This window comes from Canis lupus, chromosome 18, assembly GCF_048164855.1.
Source record: "Canis lupus baileyi chromosome 18, mCanLup2.hap1, whole genome shotgun sequence".
Classification (NCBI taxonomy): domain Eukaryota; kingdom Metazoa; phylum Chordata; class Mammalia; order Carnivora; family Canidae; genus Canis; species Canis lupus.
The window spans coordinates 53,933,330-53,952,933 of record NC_132855.1 but is presented as its reverse complement, the minus strand read 5'-3'; the positions used below and the strand labels follow the sequence as shown (position 1 = coordinate 53,952,933).

Sequence of the window (19,604 nt, the reverse complement as noted above, 5' to 3'; positions counted from 1 at the left end):
CTCTCCGGGGGGAGGAGGAGGCCGCCGCGGGGCAGAGAGGCGCCCGACCTGCGGAGGGAGGGCAGCAAAGTGAGGACCTGAGGTCGTCCGGAGCCATCTCCTCCCCCGCCTGCGCCCCGAAACGAAAGGGATACAGGGTATCGGGTCCCCGGGGGCCACCCTCTCACCGTCCGCGTCCAGCTCCGGTTACTGGCCTGTTCCCTAAAATATGTATGAGGCCCTTCAGGGTGCAGCTTCGCGCCCCTCCCGGAGTGGGGTTGGAGCCCTTGGGGTGCGCGGGGAGCCACGGGGGGGAGAAAGCCTCGTTGGCTCCTGAGGCCGGGGCCGTCTCAACTTTCAGCAGCGCATTTAAGAAAAGGTGGAAACTGGATCCGTCTCGGAGCCGCCCCCGCCCCGCCAGCCCCGACGGCCGGACCGCGCTGCCGGGTGGCTCGCTTTGCGCTGAGCGGTGTCTAGTTCTCAACAGCAGGTGAATGGGCCCGGGCGGGGCGCGCCGGGCACGGGGGGCGGGGCGCGCGCTATAAAGGGGGTGCGACAGGCCGCGGGGGCCACTCGCAGCCGGCATTGCCCGCGCTTAGGCTTTGCGGTTCCTGGCACACCGCGTCCCCACCACCCAGCATCCCACGGCCCTCGGGGAGCAGGTAGGGCGCGGCTGGGGACGGAGCCAGGGAAGTTCAGGGCGACGGGGCTAGGCAGGGGAATGCGAGCCGGCCCGGGAGGGGTTAATGTTCAAACGATTCCCGCCCCCCCCCCTCCCTTCGGCCCTTTGGGCCTAGCTCTTTGCTCGAGATCTCCCCTGTCTGGGTCCTGGCGCACCACGCCTCATCACGGGGTACTCTTGAAGAGGGACACCGAGGCCCCGCGACTCGCCCGGGTGGTCCGCCTGGGGTGGGGGGATCTTGCCTCCTCCTCTGGCTGCGACATCCAGGGCCGGAGCAGGCCCCGCCCAGGAGTCGGACCTATTCAAGGGTTGGTCTCAGCACCAGCTCTGGCTGCCCCTCCCGGCTGGGCGGGGGCTGGGGTAGTGGACACCGTGGACCCTGGCCCCCATCACCACTGCCTACTCCCTTTCTTCGCTGGCGCCCAGAACAACGTGCTAACGGTCTTCAATTTTAATACAAGAGAGCTTTCGATTTGGGGGGGGGGCTCGGCTAAGCACCCTCCTTTTTGGGGGCTTCTTAGCCGCCAGACCTGCGAGGTTCGATAGGGAGAATAGGAGCTAAATGGGAAGAGGACGGATTAACGTTTTATTTTAATCTGGTTTTGAACTGCGGTTGCCGTCTGGGGAGGCCAGGAGGGGCTGGTACTGGGAAGGGCGCCCAAAGCAGCGGGTGGGGGGAGGCGCTCGGTGCTCAGGATGCTGGGGAAGGAGGAAAGGGCCACCTCGACGCTGACAGCCTGGTTGTCTTCCAGCCCCTGCCCCGCCCCTCGGAATGCTCCGGATGGTACCGGAGCAAAGGACCGCAGAGAAGTATCTAATCAGCGTCCGCGCCCCAACCCAGGCCCGCCCCGCCCCCTCCCCGGGGAGCCTCTGCCGCAGAGGGTGGGGGGGAAGGAAGGGAGATGGAAACGGGTCTGGGGGCGGCTCCTCTCCCCCTCCCCCTTCCGGGACAGGCAGCCTTTGTTCCCGGCGGCGCAGAGGCCAGACACCTGTGAGGCCGCAGAGCTGAAAAAGCATAGTGGTAAGGACGCAGCGGGGAGCCCTGCCGTCCCCGCTCCAGCCCAGTACCCCTGGCTCCGGGTGGGCCCGCTGACACAACTCGGCCTTGCGCACCTTTCTGCGGGGGAGACTGCGGAGATCCGTCCAGTGGCCCCACAGTGATCCCAGCTCCCGACGCGCGTCCCCTCCCCCAGCACAGGGTCGGGTTTCCAAGCACGCTACTCTACACACACCTCGGCTAGCTCCGGGCTCAGAGGGCGGTGGGGTGGCGGGGCGTCGGGGCGTCGGGGCGCACCGCGGCCTGCGGCACCCTAGCCTTAGGGCGGAGGAGGCAGGGGTAGGAGGCGGGCGGCGAGACCCCTGGGGCCGGAGCCGGCGGGGCTGGGCCAGCAGGCGGGGCCCCCGGCGCCTCCGCAGTCCCGGCCGGGCGTGCCCTGCGCGGCGCACCAACCCGAGCCACATTCAAGGTGAATCATCCCCGGCCCGCCCCCGGCCCCTCCCCGCCTCGCGGCACCTGAACCAATGGCGCGGCGCGGGGGGCGGGCGGGGCTCAGGGGGCGGTAAACCCTCCCAGAGTCATTATCTCTGCCCTCCGTCGAGTCCCCGCACCTCTGCGCCGGAGCCCGCGGGCCTCTCTCCGGCCGCGCGGTCCCGGGCGCGCCGCGCACCCTTTTCCCCTCGGCCTCCGGGGCCCCCGTGCCTCTCCGGCCGTGCCCCGCCTGCCGCGCGGAGGCGGCTCCTCAGGTGGCAGAGCCGGGGCCTCCCCCAGCAGACCTGTCACCCGACACCCAGGAAGCGCGCGGCCCCATCCCGGCTCCTCTTTGTTCCCCCGCCGGGCTCCTGCTCGGGCGCCGCCTCCTCCCGCGTAGCGCTGTGGAGGTTCGGGGCGCCGCCCTCGGCCGGGACGTGCCCCGGGCTCCGTCCATCCGGCCCCCTCCGAACCAGGGCCCTTTTTGTCTTGTTGTTCCCATGTGGACTCCGCGCGGAGCTGGGAGGCGGCGGTGCGCCCAGCCCGGAGCCGGCGCAGGTGAGTGTCCGGGCGGGGCGGGGCCGAGCCAGAGCCGGCGAGGAGAAGGTGGAGGCGGGCGCCCCGGGGCGAGCAGGGCTAGAACCCGGGTGGGGCGGGCAACCGGCCTTGGGGATGACGCGGCAGCGCGGCCTCCCGGCTCTCCCGCGCCTTCCGGCGGAGGTGCGCACGCGGCCCCGTGGTCTTGGGGCCCCGATGGAGTCGGGTTGCGCGCAGGGCTGCGGTTTGGGTGCGGACCGTGTTTGGCCAGGTGCGTATCGACGCGGGCCCGCACCTCCCGCGGGCTCCGATCGGGGTCGCGTCGGCGTTCCGCCGCCCCGGTGGGCTCAGGTGGAAGCGCAGGGCTGGGAGGCGGGCGCCGACCTGGGCTGGGGGAGAGTTCCTGCTCCGCGAGCTAGTTTCTCCAGCCTCCTCCCCGGGCTTCGCGACTTGTCGTTACCACTTTTGTGGCCCCGGGACGGCCCCGCCCAGTCTCTAGGGGAAAGCAGTTCTCAGACCACCAGCTCCCCTCTGCTTCGGGCTCACCCGTCCTGGGAGCCAAGCACGCGGTCGAGACACGCTGCGGCCCTGCGCCCACCCCTATATCCTTGTTCCTGCCAGCGAGCACCCGGGGCCCCTGAGCTCTGCTTTGGGGTGGGCAGCCCGACGGCGTGCCTCGGGTCCCTCACTGGTGCGCGCATCCTGGAACTGGGCTGCGAGAGAGCCGTCCGGGGGTCAGGGATCGCCCGATTCCGCGGGACCCTCTAGGCTCAGCCGTTCGCTGTCCCTTCCCCCAGCCCTGGCATCCCTACCCTGTGTATAGACGTGCCCGCTGGGGGCTGGGGGCGTTAATACAGGCTCAGAGCGATTAGCAGCCGCGAGCCGGCGCTGCCCTAATCAACCTCCCCACCCCCATCGTTTAGGTGAGGACCGAGCCTCCCTGCGTTCTGTGGGGCCTCATAAAGCTCTAGAGGATTAAAAGCCCGATTTTCCTCCTGGAAGCCAGGTGGCGGATGTCTGCGCTACGCCCCTGGTCCTCTGGCCGGGTCACGGGGCTCCACCCGGTGTGCACCACCTCCTGCAGTGAGCCCAACCCGCGCCGAGTCGTCGGGTCTCCGAGCAGGGACTGAGCCTTCCTAGAACTCTGTCCTGACCGTCGACCGAGCGCACCCAAATGAGCGTGGCCCACACCCGGCTCGCAGCCGGATCAGGCCAGCGCATGCGCCCCGAGGCTGTGGGTTCGGATCCAGCCCCTGATCTGCAGCCTCAGCGGCGGGTTTCCTTAACGCTCTTGGCCCGCCGTGTGTGTGTGTGTGTGTGTGTGTGTGTGTGTGTGTGTGTGTGTGTGTTAGGAGAACCTCTGGAATCCACCTTATGCAAAGGAGAAAAAAATCCCAGGTCCAGAATGCGAGAATTTCGTTTACTCCTTTACCTCTACCAGGCAGGTCAAGGGGTGCAGTGGCTCCTGGCGGAGCTCGCACAGCCCCAGCGGCTCCCATTAATGGTTGGAGCTCTGTTGGCCCGGGCTGCGACGAAAGCAGCTTTGGGTGCCTCCCCCAGGGCCTCTGGGAAGATAGGGGGCAGGCACCAGGCCCTAGGCATGGCTGAGGGCCCCAGCTGCTCCCAGCCTCTAGCCCCTTGGGCCTGGGGCATTCGTTGGAAACCAGAGAGACCTGTCCCTGGCCCGTTGTGGGTGGTGCAGCTCAGATCCTGGACTCTGGAATCGTTGTGTATTTGTCGAGTGGAGAGCCATGGGGGCGCTTTGTGATGGCCAAAGACTGGCAATCTCAGAGTACTCAGGCCCGGTGTCCCAGTGACCCCCTCGTCCCCTGAGCTGTTAGAACTCGGGACGGTGAGACCTGCCGAGGGAGGGAATCCTCTAGAGGAGTGTCTGAAGATGGTCCCCAGGGAGTTCTGGAGGGTGGGGCCGAAGAGGGTGGGGTGGTGTCGGCAGAGACCTGGGATGGTGTGTAGGGCACACACACAGGAGATCCTCAAGTACTCCAGGTGCTTTGGTGGCTTTAGTGTCAGCAGCCTTCCTACCTGGCCCACAGGTCGGGTCCCCTTTAGGCCACACCAGCTCTGCAGCTCTTTTCTTTGTCATGCTCTCCCTCTGGCCAGGGTGGGAGACAGGGACTCGCCTGCTTCCAGACCTTACTTCATCTTCCCTCTCCCAACGTGGATTTCTGTGCCTTTGGATCTCAAGGTCAGGGCTGTGTCAGGTTGCCCTCCCCGCTTCCCACTAGGCCAGAGGAGGCTGCTCTGAAGATTCCCCTTGAACCACAGGCCTTGGTTTCCCTTTTGACGCTTCAAATGAGGCTTTTGCTGCTTATATCGTCCCAGCTCCCCTTGGCCCTCATTTCAGGAGAGCTGGGAGACCATGCTCCCCTAGGATTCAGGTCTGAGCATCTCTCAGTGGAGAGCTGAGAGGTTAGCGCAGGGCTCTGGGGGTTGACCCCGGTGGCGGGGGCGGCGGGGATGGCACCGCCCCAGCACTGCGGCACTGGGTCCTGCCGCATTGGGCTTAGCAGGGGCGAGGCAGGCGCAGGGGAGGAGCCTGGCCCAGCTCTGCCACTCCTACGGGAAGCTGCAAGGGGATTTGGCTTTTAAGCTATTCTCTGCTTACAGAGACCCAAGTCAGCTGCAAAGATGAGGAAAACAGACCAAGTGTCTCCACGGATGCCGCAATTAGAAGGAGCCCGAACAAGCCCCCAGGCCTGCTGCAGCCCTCTTTACCTTCCCTTTCCTGGACCAGGGAGAGCAGGACCCATAACTGCTGTCCTCTACCTGCTTCTTGGTCGCCTGGTGCCAGGCTAGTGTCCGGTGCTCCCCTGCCCCCAACATCCACCTCTACCTACCCCTAGCTCCCAAAAGAAAGAAAGAAAAAGGAATTTAGGGCTGTTTGTGTAAGTACCCCTGGGGTAAGCCTTCTGATAGTTTAGAGTGACCGCCTCAGAAAGAGCTGCCAGACATTTTGCAAAGAAGGGCTGCACCCCTGGGGGCAGAATTGCCCGGGTCCCTATTAAAATGCAGATTTCTGAGTGCACCCACTAATCTGCATTTCAGGGGCCCCTTGGGTGAGTCTGCTGGGTTACACCCTGAGCTCTTTTGAGAACTACCTCCACCTGGCCTACAGGCTGTACTAACATTCCCACCCCTGGGGTGGGAGGTATTCTGTCCCTTCTTTTCTCTAGCCGAGCTCACAGTTGTGTCTGTGTCGTGTCTGTGTCGCGGAAAACTGAGGCGGAGTCCCAGGGAGTGCCTTCGAAGATGTCCGTCCCAGCAAGCTGGGTTGGCCTGTGGTAGCCCGGGGCCCAGCAGTGGGCCTGTGTTGAATCAGGATGAGGAGTCCCCTGGGGGCTTGGGGAAGGTGGAGGCTTGAGCAGTGATTTGGGTTCCTTTGCACACAAGTGATGAGGGCAGAGTGGGTGAGGATTTAGAATAGGTGCTGGGAGGCCGAGTGGCTCCTAGCAGCCCCGGGGTCATTGGGAGGAGCATCACCAAGGGGGTTTTGATAGTTTCTAGGCCAGGAGACTTGTTCTCTGAGCCTTCCAGGCTGCTTTTCTAGCCACTCTGCCCCCTGGTCCCCACTGAAGCCTGGAGCAGGCTGAGACTGCCGCTCTGTGGAGCGCTCCTGCCTGGGCACCAGCTCCCCTGAGACCGACCCTCTCTCCCCTTCCCTCATTTCTTCCCCAGGGTGCTGGGCACCAGAGGCAGGAGCTGCCACAGTGACTTCTCTCGAGGCAGCCACTCTGGCAACCACTGATGCAACCTCCCCAGCCCCTCCCTCGCCTCCCGCACCTCTGCTTTCCTCTGCAGTCCCCTCCAAGCCAGCCAGATGCTGCTCCCCTTGCTGGGAGGCAGCCGCGCCTCCAGCTCCCTCCATGCTGCCTCCTCGGCCAGGGAACTTCCTGCCCACCTGCCCTGCTATCCTGGCTGCAGGCTGGCTGCAGAGATGCCCAGCCAGGGCAGTTCAGGATCAGGTCTGGTTTGGGATGGGAGCCCAGGGAGCAGCAGGTTTGGTTTGGCGCTGGGGCTCTGTTTCTGCCACACGGCAGGCTGGGGGCTGGAGGATGGTGGAGACCAAGACATCTTAGAACAGGAGGGTTCTCTGCTCAGAGGTCAGGAGAGGCACCCTGATGTCCCACTGGTCACTGCCCCTTTGGGACCTGGTGTGATGGGCAGAGAGGAGGATCTAGCCAGCAGGTTGCTACCCTGAGCTGGATTTGCTCCCTCCTCGGCCTGAGGAAAGGTGGGCTGGGTGAGGGTGGAGGGACTGTGGGCAGGCTTTCAGGTTGAGACAGGAGACGCCCCGGTGTGGAGGGCTCTGCCCTCCTCCCCCCCCCCCCCAGTCCCTGCTCCCGGAAATTCGTTTTGGGCTGAGAGCAGGCTGGTCAGGGTGGCGGAGGCGTGGGGTGAGGAGGGCCACTGCGGGGTGGTGGCAGGCTGGACCTCCTGGCCAGGGTGGCGGGGAGCGGGGCTGGGCGTCTCTCCGCAGGGCCGGCGGGCCGAGAGCGTGACTCCTGTTCTGTGTATGGCACTGGTAGAATTCACTGTGAACAGTCTCGGTCAGTGAATTACCGAAGGGCCATAAACAGAGCAGAGACAGATCCGCGAGTGTCTCGGGAGCACTCTTCACCCCGTGGCCCCATGCCAGCCTGGACGTCGGAAATGTCTGCGGGGGTGGGGGCGGCGCAAGGGATACCCCTCCAGTATGTCCCCAGAGGGCCTGCCACACTTCCCACCTGCTTGGCCGATTTTGGCACTAGCACATTTTTGCTTGTGTCTCTCCGCTCTGAGCAATCATGTGCAGTGCCAATATGGGAAAAGCGGGACCGCAGCCGCGCGCACCTCCCCAGCGTCCTGTGTCCGGGCCCCAGCGGCTCCTCGGCCACTCCCGGGCCCATCTGGCTCAGCTGCCGCGAGGGCCGCAGCCCTGTGGGCAGCCAGATCGCCTTACACTGCCTCGGGCCACGGCAGAGCTGGGAGCCCACAATCCGAGCAATCCGAGCCGGCGGCAGATGGGGCCGCCCGCAGCCGTGGATGGGGGTGTCGCCATCTGTAGGGCCAGCCGGGGGGTGCCATGGGTCAGGAAGGCCCAGCTCGCCTCCCCACACACCCTTGGGGTGAGACTTGGCTGGCAGCACAGAGCCTGGCCTTCTGCAGCAGGAACTGAGGGAGGCAGCTCTGGGCAGTGGGGGGCGTCCTTGCTGTCAACCCAGGTGTTTCTGGGGGCTGCTGTCCCTGGGCCAGAGCCTTCATGCAGTGACACTGAGAACAGGGTGCTTGGTGGGCTCAGAGTTGGAGTGTGTGGTTCGGCCCGGGCCCTGGCAGGTAAATCACCGTGTAGACAGGCAAAGTGAGAGGAAAGGCCTGGCTGAAGAGGTCAGTCAGTGAGTCAGTCGTTGGGCTAGGCCGGTGTCACTCTTTGGTCACCAACCACAACTTGTGAGGAGCAGGTCAGCCTCTTTGGTTTTGTGTTTTGGGCACTCCTGGCCCCCAGGGCTTGGAGGCACCTCAGCTCTGCACCCACAGGCCTGGGCTCAGATGCCCCAGATGACAGATATGGAGGTTGAGAGGCCTGGACCCAGCCAGGCTGTCCTGGTGCGAAGCCCTAGTGACCTGCCCTCAGTGAGAGGCCTGCTGACTGGCCAGGCATGCTACCCGCTGAGGGCCTTCAAGCCTGAAGTCTTTGGTTCCAGCTGTTTCTCCCTGGGGAGTGAGCCTCAGGCATGGGGTAGGGAGGAGGGGGTGGTGTGTGTTGGGCTGCCAATTGGAGCTTGGTGGGACACAAGGAGGCTGCTCAGCAGGAACCCGGGGCCACCAATCCCTCCTGCTTAGGGCACTAGGAATGCCTTGGAGGAACCGGGCCATTTCTCTGTGCTGGTTCCCTGTGTGTCACATAGAGAGGAGCTCCCTCGTGGTCTCTCCTGGGTGGTGATGGTGTCCTGTGCAGAAGCTCTTCTAAGCCCTGCAGAAAAAGGACGGATGCCGCTTATTTGCATATTTATTCTAAGAAGGAGACATGTGCCCATTAGCTGCCCCTGCAGCTGGATCTCTCCTCTGATGCTCACCCCCCCACCCGCCCCAGGGCCTGCCTGGCTGACCCTTGCTCATCCTGTCTCTTCGCTGGCCCCCTACTCCATGGCTGAAATGGCTGACTTGCCTGAGAGCTTCCCTCCAGGGCTCTGTGCTATAGGTCTGAGGAGCAGGGAAGAGGGCCTGGATCGGTGTGACTCCTGGGAGTAGGAGTGGACACAAGGACCCAGCAAGGGTCAGGGGTCGGAAAGTGCCTTGGTGTGACAGTTTCTGGAACATCCCTGGAACTTCTGAAATGTCTGGCCACATTTCTGTACTTTCCTGCCCGGCAGGGAAGGGTGGCCCTTCCAGCCTGAGAATAGAGCAGCTGCCCCTCAGCCCGTGGGTGGTCTGCAGCTGGGCTCCATTCTTCCTGTGACTTTGCTTCTGCTTCTCAACACCTGCTCAGGTGGGTGCCTTTGCTGAGCTCTGAGTAACAGGTGCCAGTTGGGGCTGTAGAGGAGCCAGTTCTGTGCCTGTAGCCAGCCTCCAGGCCTGGATGTCCCTGGGGCCCAGATCCAGTGCTCCCTGGGAAAGACCTCATGTCCTAACTTTAATCGATCCCGGGTCAGGCACCAGCTCCCGGTGTGGGCGATGCAATGAGTTCACCCACAACAGTGACTAGGCCAGGCTGGGACCCCTGGAGTCAGCTCTCATTCCCAGAGGCCACTTCCTGGACGGTTGGGGTGGGAGCCCTTCCTTCACCTCCCTCCTCTTCCAGCCTTTGTCCCTCATCACCCTGTAAACTGGGCCCGAATCCTCCTTTGTGTGCCTGGGGAGCCCCCACCCCCCGCCCCTGCCACCAGCAAAAGGCTTTACCCCCTCAACAGGCAGCTCAGTTCTGGAGATGTTTGATCTAGCCCGAGCCCTGTGCCCCACAGGGATTCCTGTCGTCTGACTGAAGTCCCTCCGGCTGCTGCTGAAAGCATTTTCTTGCGATGGCAAGGGCTCTGGGAAGCACTTTGCTCTGATTTTTGGTGTTTTTCAAGGGCGGCCAGCCCAGGGTGTCCGCCTCCTCCCTGCAGGGCCCCTGTTTGTCTGCGGGGCTCGAGCTTCTGGAGATGGCAGCGCCCCGGAGGGACTGTGTGAAGTGGATTTTCCAGACTCCCCACCCCTCCCCCTCCCCCTCCCCCACCGCTCCATTTGCTTATTCAATCCCAGCCATTATCCCGCCGCCGGGCGCTGCGAAATGCGATCCCGCCCCATTGATCGCGGCAGTGAAGCCGGGCTGCTGTGCCGAGAGGGCTCCCCCCGCCCCCCGCGGTGCCCACCCGGGCCGCCCTGCCGGCCGCACCCCCAGGAACACCCGGACCCAGAGCCCAGGCCTGTCCCCAAACAAGCCTGCCCACCCTACAGCCTCTGCCTTGCTCGCTTCTGTGAACCTTTGGCACCGCGCAGATTTCTCTCCAAACCCAGGCCTTGCCGGTCCTACTGGGGGCTCCGGCTGCCCGGTGCCTCTGGGGGCCTGCCCTGCGTGAGCCAGAGCCTGAGGATGGCCTGGTCTGCATCTCCGCTCTTCTGCCCCATCTTCCTAGTGGCTCCACCCCGGAGGGGCAGTGGCTGCTGGCTCCCGCTCCTGCTGAGGGTCACAGGAGCCCTGCTGTGGTGGGGTCAGCCTCTCTGAAAGCTTCTGGTTTGGAAAGAAGTCCTCTTGTGAGCTGGTCTTACTGCTCTTTAGGCAAGCAGATCCTTCCAAGCCTCGAAGGGCTGGGCCTGCATGCTGGCTGAAGACTCGAGGTGACCTTAGGTGGCTTCAAACACCCCTTAGGAAAGGGCTTGCCTGCATCTGGGGGGATGTGGGACACACAAGTGTGCTGCCCTAGGATGGGCAGGGCTGCCGTGGGTGTTTATGGTGAGTTTACAGTCAGGAGAATGCTGTGTGGATGGGATGTTTAGTGGCTTTTGGCTTGGCTCGTTTCTGCCATTAACTGGCCAAGCTGAATGATGTCAGTGACCCCAGAGGCCACCTGTGCTGGTCATGGAGGACTGGCACTACTGGGGGTTGGTCCACCTTCCTCAGGGAAGATGCCACAGCAAGCTGTTTGCCCCTCTGGGGCTCCATGCAGAAAAGTATCGGTACAGAAAGTCAGCTTCTTCCTCATGGGGTGGGGCAGCTGGTGAGCTTTAGCCCCAGGGAAGGACAGGGCTGGGGGGGCTCTCCCTGGATCAAGTGAGACAGTGACATGGAGTGATGAGTACGCCGTAGAGCATGGCCCACTTTAGCTCTCGCAACCCCAGAGTCCAGGCAGAGGACTGTCTGAAGTGGAGGGGCCCTCTATGGTTCCCCAGAGAGTGGGTGGGGACAGGGCCCAGTCCTGAGCTGCATCCCCATAGCTGCCGCCTGAGTGTTCTCCCTCCCTCCCTGCATGATCCCAGCACAGTCCCAGCACCAGGTCCCAGCACCAGGCCAGCGCAGTGGGGTGGCACCGGGGCACGGCCCAGGAGGGCTGGGCTCCCTCAGGAGCCAACAGGAAGGACGTGACCATGCGGTCCCTGCGGTGGGGAGGGTGCCTCCTGCCCGACCGTCCCGGGCCTCAGAGCGCGCTAACTCTCCCTGTCTCTTCTTCACAGAGGCAGTGGCCTCTGAGCCCCCTCGGCTGGCTGTCCCACCACTGCCGCTTGCCTCCCGCCGTTTTTGGCAATGGTAGAACTCACACTGGTGAGGTAATGGGATCCGGTGGTTCTAGACTTGCCAACTATGGTGCGAGGCCTCCTCAGGCAGCTCTGCAGCCAGCCGCGGGGACCACACTGCCCGCACTGGGCCTGCTGCCCCCCAGGGAAGGGGGAGGGACTCTGGCCCCCAGGTGCCGGGCAGTGGCAGAGGGTGGGTGCAGCTGGAAGTGACACTCACTGTTTCCCTGCATCCCCCTGAGGTCACAGGTCTCCGAGCCAGCGGGGAAGCTGTCCTCCGCCTTGGGGGTGGGTGGGTGGGTGGGTGGGTGCTACCTAGAGGGCTTGAGATACAGCCCAGAGGGAAGGAGTCGGGGTGGGTGGCTGAGCTCAGGAAGGAGGGAACATTTGGAGTTAGGTACCCTCACCCGGCTTTTCTTTTCAGGGTGAGCCCTGAGGCCTCAGGAGAGGGTCTCTTTCCCTTCCACACATCACTGGCAGTGGGTCTCCCTCGGCCAAGAGCCGGGAGGATACGGCCGGGTATCCATGACCTCTGCAGTCTTGCTGAAGCAGTGGAGGGATGGATGAGACAACGGCCCCAAAGGTGTGATGGGGGGTGTGTTTAAGCCACTCAGATAAATGTAGGACTGGCTCCCTGGGGTGTGGGGGCCCCTGGGCTGGACCTCGGCCTCCAGCTGCAGCTCTGCAGTGTGCTGCTAATGTCTCGAGCCCGGGATGCAGTGGGAACTCCCAAGACAGGCCAGAGAGTCAGGGACCCAGCTTGGGTCAGGATGGGTGGCAGCGTGGTGGACAGACCTGCTGGCATTTCCTGTGCCCGCTGAAGATTCGAGAGGCCCCAGGACTAGAGCCGCACATGTGTGAGAGGATGACCCACAGGCAACAGAACAAATAGAAGTGCAAAGGCCCTTCCCTGTTCCCCTGGATCTCCTGGGAGACCCGCATCCCCTGCAACTCTAGCTGTTTTCCCCTTACTTGTTCTCAGAGGGGAGGGAGTGGTTCCAGCCACTGGGGCTGATGCGTGGGCAGGGCGGGCAGCCCTCCCTGGCTCACTCCAGGCTCTGGACTCCAGGGAGCTGCAATGTTTTGAGGAAAAGCTGGCTGAATAAGGAAGGTGGGGGGTACGTCCCCAGAAGAGGGCATCTCAGCCTCTGGCTCTTGGAAACGAGAGAAGAAAGACTGTCCTCCCACAGGCTGCAGTTCATTTAAAAAGCCTGATAAGTGCCAGACCTGAGGAGGATGAGGGTTTGTTCCTGTTGTCAAGCACTTATTAGGCAGCAACTACATACCAGGCAGGGCATAAGCACTGGGGCTGTAATCAGAACAGGCAAGGGGGGGAAGGGCGAGAGGTGCAGTTGCAGGGACAAGGGATGGGGAATCGATGGAAGAGCTGGGGAACTTGGGGAGCAGGAGAAAGAAAGCCTCTCTGTGAAAGTGAAGGTTTTGCAGGGGGAAGCAGACCATGTTTGGTTTTGGCCCTGAGAACAGTGGGAGCCTGGGAAAGGCAGAGGGGGATGTGATCTTGTGAGATGAGGGGAGGGATGAAACCGGGGCTTGGGGGGCACAGGTGTTGATCCAAGGGTGAGATGGTGGCCTGGGCAGGCCGAGGTATGGGACTGGAGGGAGAAAGTACCTAGAAACGCACTCCCGGGAAGCTGAGTGAGGGATCCACTCCTATCTTAACGGGCTCTATTCTGAAACTTCTGAGCAACCAGAAGAGGAAGGCGCTTTAGTAGCCACACCAGCGGGCAGATGGGTGCGCGGTCAGCGATCTGTACAATCGCAGCCCCGCCTGACCGCTAACTGGTAAACATCCAGGTAAAGGACGGGAGCAGAATGAATTTACAGCAAAGCCCGAGAGGGTGAGCCGAGCCTCAGGCCAGGGTGGCGCCACCTCCTTCACCTGGCCCAACAGCTACTTTTGGGTCTGGGACAACCAGGCAAGAGTGAGATTATTCCTGGGCCTTGGTGGGGAGGGGAATTAAAAGAAGAAATTGGGGGGCTTTGGACAGATTTAGTCATGGTAAAAGCTACTGATCTGTTAGCACTTACTGTATGCAGTGTTTTCCTGATTTCAATTAATCCTCACAACTGCCGGCCAACTGGGGTTAGGACATGAGGCACGATGACCCTGGTGAGAAGCAGGGAACTTGAGCCCTGGCCATCTGCCTCCAGAGCTGTGACTTGCTGGGGCCTGTGGTTGCTGGGAGTGGTGGAGCCAGGACCAGGGCTGGTGGGGATGGCCTGGACACCATCACCACTGCTGGCTCCCGGCCCGGCTCCCTGTTCTGCTCTCCTGACTGTCCCCTGCACTAGCCCGAGCACGACAAGCCTGTCCCTGCACTGCCTCCAGGATAAAGCCAAGCGCTTTACCTGGTTGGCAAGGCCCCGTGTGACTGGGCCTACCAGGCATCTGCCCTCTTCTCACCGCCCTGGGCTTCCCCTCATGCTCCCCTAGGAGATGCACATCCCCATCTAGCCTCCTCACCTTTTTTTTTTTTTTTAAGATTCTATTTATTTATTCATGAGAGACACAGAGAGAGAGGCAGAGACACAGGCAGAGGCAGACCCTCAGCCACGGAGGCACCCAGGGACCCTGGCCCCCTCACCTTTGCCTGAGCTCTCCGAAGTGCCTAGAGCACACCCTTCCCTGGCCCTGGCTGCCTCACGTGAAAGCGTCTGCTGGTGGGTCTGTTTCTCCATCAGCTGAAAGCTGTTTGAGGCTGTTTGAGGGCCAGACTGTCTCACTTGGGGGCCTGGGACCACATGGTAGGTGCCTGGCACAGGACAGGGAGACCCTGGGATCCCACAGGGTATTGAGTTCCATGTGATCTTGTCTTGGGCACCTCTACCAGTCACCTAAGAGTCCCAGCTCTTGCCTGACCCCAAGATCAAAGGATGGTGCTGCCCCAGGGTCAAGGCCAGGCAGGTGGCTCTGCCTGAGGACTGAGATGGCAGGGACCCCACCTCTTCTAGGTGTGACAGCTTTCAAAGTGCTGTGTCCTCCGGCAAAGCGCCATGAAAACCACGTGTGACAGGCATCCTGCGAAGACCAGCCTTAATGCAGGAAGATGATAGCGGCCACGAGTGGACGGATAATCCTGTTGGATGCTAGTGGCAAAGGCATGGGTGTGGACTGGGCCTGTCCTGGCACACGGACCTCTGGCGGGGCGCTGTGGACGGCAGGCAGGTGCAAACGGGTGGTGCCAGGTGTTGGGCCCCGAATGAAGAATGGCCCTCGGGGAAGGGGGAACCCATGGGCTTTGAGTGAAGGCAGCACCTGAACTGGGCTTGGAGGAGGAGCAAGCCAGAGCCACCTGACGGCAGGAAGAGTGGAACGTGAGGCCTGGCACGTGCCCCTCAGTCTGTTCAGGCTGAAGGAGGTCAGTGCCAAGGCCTGATCCTGTTCTGTCCGCGGCCCTCTGCTGCCAGGATACAGATGGCCTGTGGTCTGTACAGAACAGTGGTCCTTGTGGGGGGCGAGTTTTGCCCCTCTGGGGGACATGAGACATCTGGAGACACTCGATTGGCCTAACTGGAGGTGGGGGCCGTCCCTGGCCTCCAGGGGTAGAGGTCAGGGAAGCTGCTACAGCCCGCAGTGCCTAGGACACAGGATGATAGGCCCCACTGTCAACAGAGCCGAGGCCGAGAATACCCACCCCCCCCATAGGATGATAGGTTAGAAGCAGTGAGTTGGCATCTGAAGAGAAGAAGGTTAAAGCCCTACGTTTAGGGAAAAGCCTCAGTTGTACCGGGGTAAGAAGGGAGGAGACCAGACTACCTAAATGAAGGCAGAAGAAAGACCTGGTGACTTTGGTTGACCACACACTCACCTGGGATGGCACTGAAGCAGGTCACGGGAGGTGAGCAGGCTGTGTCTGTGCCGTGGTCCGGGTCTGCTACCATCTTCAGAGGGGCCGCAGCAGACAGCTGGGCCAGACCAGTGACATTTCGGGTGCCCACATGCCCTTCTGCGGATTACATAATTGCTCACTGATACAGTTAAAAGATGTTTTGCGTGGGGCAGTGGGAAGAATAAAAGGTATTTTAGGAAAGCCTGCTGGCTCATTTGGAAGACCATGTGACTCTGGATCTTAGGGTTATGAGTTCGAGCCCCATGTTAGGTGTAGAGATTACTTAAAAAAATAAAAGAGATTTTAAAATTCAGCTTTTTTGGTTTTCACTGGGTGGATCATTCAGGAAATCTAGTCTACTTTATATTTGGAAACTGCTCACCTATCTCCAGGAAAAGCTGGAACTGGAGATGTTGGCTGTGAAAAGTTTTGGGTGGGAATGTGAATGCTATTTTCAATGATTTGGAGGACTGGAGACATTACAGTTTTCCCTGACTGCAGAGGCAGTGGGCCCTACAGAGAGGTGGACTGTGCCTCACAGAAGAACTTCCTTATGGTCCGTCAGGCCATGATTTAAGACAGGTAAGCTGTCCATCTCTGGAAATATTCCAGCGAAGGTGTTGGGGTGCTGAGGTGGGTGGCAGCCTTAGATGGGGGCTGAAGCAGATGCCTTGTCACTGTGTCAGCGTCATTTCATGGTGAAGCTGGTTCCTTGCCCAACAGGTCGCTCGCATCTCCCTAAACTCCCGAGCTGTGATCTACACGTGATTCAGCTCACGTGCACACAGCTTTTTAAATGTCCATAAAGGCTATTGTGATGAACAAGCTGCAAATTTTTTTTTTATTTTTTTTATTTTTTTTATTTATGATAGTCACAGAGAGAGAGAGAGAGAGAGGCAGAGACACAGGCAGAGGGAGAAGCAGGCTCCATGCACTGGGAGCCCGATGTGGGATTCGATCCCGGGTCTCCAGGATCGCGCCCTAGGCCGAAGGCAGGCGCCAAACCGCTGCGCCACCCAGGGATCCCAACAAGCTGCAAATTAATGGAAGAACTTTGGATTCATAATGGATGTGTCTTTTCTCAAACAGCAGATACTGGAAAGCCAGTTACTGTAGTGGTAGCGCTGGTGGGCTGTGAGGGTTTGTTTTTTTTTGTTTTGTTTAAAAAAATATTTTATTTATTCATGAGAGACACACAGAGAGAGGCAGAGACACAGGCAGAGGGAGAAGCAGGCCCCATGTGGGGAGCCCAATGCAGGACTCGATCCCGGGTCTCCAGGATGAGGCTCTGGGCTGAAGGCGGCGCTAAACCGCTGAGCCACCGGGGCTGCCCAACCCACAGGTTTCAAGTGTCTTCCCTTTTTGTGAAGGCAAAGGCATCTCATCTTGGCGGGTTTGAACACAATGTGGTTTTACTCTCTGTAGTCATTACCTTGACCAGGTTCTGTTGACTCTCCTGTCAACTCCTAATTACATTTTGAGTGAATTCCATAATTTTATAAACATGGTTCATCATTAAGTACCGACCCCCCTGAAGCTTCAGTCTCAAACTCGAGTTCAGTGCCACCCTCTTCCAAGCTCCAGGACCGGTAGTGTTTGGGGTGGGGGTGTGGTCTGCCTTGAAGACGGCTGCCTGCCCTTTTCCTCTTGATCCCCATCCTCCAGGATTGGGGGGTGGTGGTGGATGATGATGGGGAGGTGGGGAAGTTGGGAGAGGGGAAGCAGAAATCAGAAGTCAAGCACTTTCCTGAAGCCTGGTGACCTTAGGGCTCCTCTCCTGTTCCTGCAGGTCTTACTAGGACAGGGAAGGGGGCATTTCAGATTTCAGGTAGCTTACTGGCTACTGCTGACCATTCTTGCCTCTCCCCTACCTTTTCCTTGGATACTTAATGACCTGTGAATAAACACTTAAATGCCCCATTAGTTCGGCTCCTCCCATGATACCTTCAAAATTGAGGTGTTTAATGTAAAGGTCAAGGCTTTAGAAGACTAAGGAAGTAATCACAGCTACTGGTTTGGGTATAAAAATGTGGAATATACTGAATGTAAAATAGCTTGGGAGTTCCCTTCAACTTTTAAAAAAGTATTTAGCACTTTGTTTCTTTCGAGTAACTGATGATTTGTTTCTTTCTTCTAGTAACATGACCTCTTTGTCAAGAGCGGAGCTAAATGGAAGCCTTCAAATCACTGATGTTGACCCCACCGTGGGTAAAAGTGTGGCATGACCTCCTTTTATTTGGTCTTGATTTCTCATTCCCATTTTCTCACTTCATCGTATACATCTTTTGTACAACCTTCACATTCTTTTTGGGGAAGTGTTACAACCAATGAAAATGTTCTAAAATTACATTATATGATGTTTGGACAACTTTGTAAAGACACTGAAGACCTTTGAGCTGCTCCCTTTAAAACAGGCTACCTGTCATGTAACTTCTCAATAAAGCTGTTTTTAAACACCTTGAGGTTCTTGGGATGGTGGGAGTGTGCAGATGGGGCACACTGTTACCCCAGTGGTCCCCTAATTTACTGACTTTCACAGACCTAGGAGAGCTCTTTGGTAGGGGCAACGCTAATAGGGGAGGCTATTGGGATCCCAGCTTCATTATCCAGCTGGGTGGTCACAGCTTAGGTGGAAATGATGGCGCTTGCAGCCCCCTTCTCTACCTGTGAGGTAGACCATCTCTAGCCCGGCTGGCCATCGCTGATTGGTCGAGAGGCAGAGACGTGACACCAGCTGGCTAATCAACTGCTCTCCCAAGACCACGGCTCCATATTGGGGGTCCGGAATTTGCGTGAATTTGGGCTTGGAAGACCCAGATCCTTGGCTCCATTTGCAGCCCATCTTTACTCAGGCACCTTTGCTCTTCACACCAGAAAGGCTTTGATGCCAGGTGCTTTCTGGCGTCACCTCATTCAGTCTGGCCCTGCCAGAGATGTTGGGACTGGTGAGCACAGGAGGACACTGGGGCCGGGACTCACAGCCCAAACCAGCCCAGCTTGGCACAGCTCATCTGTGGAACAGTAATGGCACTCCACTCAACTAATTCATTGGGAGAAGCAAAGGACCTGGGCCACTGCCTCTTGTTCGTGATAGGGTCCCCTGAATTGTTCATTAACTGATGTTTTGTACAGATGAGAACCCTGAGGGCCAGGGTAAAGAATCCTATTATGTGATTAGTCTTCCTTAGCTTTTCTCTTATGAATTAAAAAAATATTTTTTTGGTTAAAAAAAAGTATCCCTTTGTGGCTGTTTTCTGCAATAATTTTGGTAAATTTTGGCAAATTTCAGATTACTTTATTTGGCTTGAATATTGTTCTCTATAAAAATAGTTCTGGTAAGGGAAATGCATAGGTATAAATTAAAATTTTTAAAAAATATTTCAAGGGGGATCCCTGGGTGGCTCAGTGGTTTAGTACCTGCCTTAGGCCCAGGGCATGATCCTGGAGTTCCGGGATTGATTCCCACGTCGGGCTCCCTACATGGAGCCTGCTTCTCCCTTTGCCTTTGTCTCTGCCTCTCTCTCTCTCTGTCTCTCATGAATAAATAAATAAAATCTTTTAAAAAAAATCTTAAGTATTTTAAGCCACCCAACCTGGGGCTTGAACTTGCAACCCCAAGATCAAGAGCTGCATGCTCTACTACTGAACCAGCCAGGTGCCCCCCCCCCCAGATTTTAAGGTTCGAAGAAGCCCCTTTAGATGGTAAGGCCAGGCAGGGCAGGAGTTGCCCAGAGTGCAGTGGGGGCATGACCCCGGCCAAGAGTCAGAAGCCTGGGTGCAATGCTCCACTCATGTGGTCCTGAGTCTCTGTACCTCTAGGCTTTAATCTTCATAGCCTAAATGAGGGGTGGTGGCTAATGTCCCTTCCAGCTTTAAAATCCTCTTCCATGCAAGGCCGAAGACTGTATGGGACTTAGGTCCAACTGACGACTTCACAATCCAACTACTTTGCCAAAGTTTGGCTTGGCCTCCTTGCCTGGAGCTTCTTGGGTTATAACATCAACTGATCTCTCTGCAGTGTTGAGGCTGTAGGGCTTTTAATGAAGACAACATGATGTAACTACTTATGTCCAAGAATATGTCCAGGCCCCAGCATCTTCACTACCCTTCATCCTTGGTAGGATCTCACAGGGCCAGATTTTTCTTGGGAATAACACCAACATTATTTTCACACCAAATTATTTAACAATGTTAACACTGGCTTTTGCAGAAAATTTTTGAGTAATAAGGTGTGGGAATGGATGTTTTGGGTTCCTTGAAGTTTTTAATTAAGGAACCACTGGAAACTAAGGTCACTTATCTGATGAGATAGATGTTTTGAGTATCTGCTCTATTCGAGTCCCTGTATGTGTGCCTGATAAAAAGGCCCCGCTGCTGG

At 59.1% G+C, this 19,604-nt stretch overlaps 1 long non-coding RNA gene across 1 annotated transcript; it reads left to right on the top strand.

The window, feature by feature from the left end:
- Positions 1-2,282: 2,282 nt before the first annotated feature.
- On the top strand, positions 2,283-17,682 carry LOC140609253 (uncharacterized). Its single transcript, XR_012011166.1, has 3 exons — positions 2,283-2,687; positions 15,728-15,808; positions 17,364-17,682. It is a non-coding gene; the product is annotated as an uncharacterized lncRNA (long non-coding RNA).
- Positions 17,683-19,604: the final 1,922 nt, after the last annotated feature.